Here is a 2,009-nt window from a genome sequence, read left to right as displayed (position 1 = left end):
TAGCCTGTTGTTTTTCCCTTCCCACTACTCTCTTCTTTTGCTTCACTGGTTTAGCTTCAGGGAGGACATTCAGCCGGTGCGTCATTACCTTAGGGTCAATTCCTGGCATGTCTGAGGGCTTCCATGCGAAGGTCGGTGCGTGACTCCGGATTAAAGCCATTACTTCATTTTTCTGTCCTTGGGTGAGGTTGGCGTTGAGGCTGAAGATTTTGCTCGCTTCTGCTTCTGACAAGGAGAAAGTCTCCAGTTCTCCAACTGGCTCTGTCCGAGCTTCCTTGTTCTCATCCCTGACCTCCAGGACTTCCGAGTCAAGTTCTTCTTCAGTTGAGCTCGGCTCTGCCACTGTGGCCAAGTATACAGCCCTTGCTTCTTCTTGGCAGCCCTTAACTATTCCCACTCCTTTCTCTGTTGGGAATTTGAGTGCCAGATACCGGATGCTAGTGACAGCCTCGAAATCGAACAACGCCGGCCTCCCCAGAATCACGTTGTAGCACAATGGGAGTTTAACCACCACAAATATCTCGTAGTGAGTGCGAGTTCTAGGTGCTTCTCCCAAGGTGACAGCCAGTTTCACCTTGCCCTCAACGAGCACCGGCGCTCCTCCAATCCCTTTGATTGGGGATCGGTCTTGGACCAGCTGTTCTTCGGGAATTCCCATCTGCTGGAAAACCCGATATGGCAACAGGTTAACTTTACTCCCATCATCTATCAGGACTTTCTTCACCCGAAAGTTATTGATGACAGCCTCAATGACTAACGCATCATCATGGGGCATCTGAATACCCTGTGCATCCTCTGGAGAGAAAGTGATGGTCGTGGGAGAATGCTCCATGATCTGCATGACTTCGCCGCTGCTGGTCTCCCCTTCTCGGTTTCTTTTCTTTCCTCGACGGTTCATCCGCCCTCCTGTTCCTCCAACAATCATATTGATGGTCCCACTGGATCCATCATTCACTGGCCCGGCTCCTGTTCTCCTCGGCATCTGGGTTGCCGGTCCGGCCTGAGGCCTCTGCCCTTCCGGTTTTTTCACAAAGTTTTTGAGATGCCCCCTTTTTATCAGCCTCTCAATTTCCGCAATCAACTGAAAACAGTTATTTGTATCATGACCATGCGTCCGGTGATACTGGCAATACTTGTCAGGGTTTCTTTGATCCGCCTCCGACCTCATGGGCTTTGGCCACTGGAGGAATTCCTTATCCTGAACTGCCATGAGCACTTCGGCTCTGGAGGCGTTGAGAGGGGTCGGCTTTTCAGGGACCCAAGGCGGGAGCGTTCTTGGCTCAGGAACCCGCGGATGGGGAGGAGGCCTTTGGTCCCTTCTCTCCCAGGCCTGCTTATACGGCTCATGCCTCTTCCCATGCTTCTTCTCATGTCTCTCCGGCCTTTTCTCCTCCGGGGCTTTGTCTTTTGCTGCCGTCCCTTTGGCAAATCTGCTCGTCACTAAGGCATCATCCTGCCTTATGTATTTCTCCGCTCTCTTCATTAACTCGGCCAGTGAGGTCGGAGGTTTCCTGCTTAAAGAGCCGAAGAACTCGGCAGAGATTGTCCCCTTCTGCATGGCCTCTACTGCCCTCCCTTCGTCTAGCTCGGGAATCTGTAGGGCCTCCGTGTTGAAACGGGCAACGTATTCTCTAAGTGATTCCCCTGCCTTCTGCCTCACGGTTTCCAGGTAGCTCGTCTTTCTATCTGCTGGTACCCCAGCTATAAACCGGCTAATGAAGCGAGTAGCGAGGTCTCCAAAACTTTTGATGCTTCCGGCCTCCAGACTATTGAACCATGCTCGTGCTGGTCCCGAGAGTGTTGTAGGGAATACCTTACACATTAAGGCATCTGATAAAGTCTGCAACTCCATGAACGTCTTATAGTTCATGACGTGCTCCCTCGGGTTGCCAGCTCCGTCATAGGCTGCTGTTGATGGCATCATGAACTTCTTGGGGACAGTCTCTTGCTGTACCATCTTGGAGAAAGGAGAAGAAGTAGGTAAGGAGGTTAGGCTTTGATCTTTCTTA

The sequence above is a fragment of the Manihot esculenta genome, chromosome 15, assembly GCF_001659605.2.
Source record: "Manihot esculenta cultivar AM560-2 chromosome 15, M.esculenta_v8, whole genome shotgun sequence".
NCBI classification, from domain to species: Eukaryota; Viridiplantae; Streptophyta; class Magnoliopsida; order Malpighiales; family Euphorbiaceae; genus Manihot; species Manihot esculenta.
The sequence above is the reverse complement of the archived record's forward strand: the minus strand, read 5'-3'. Positions refer to the sequence as shown.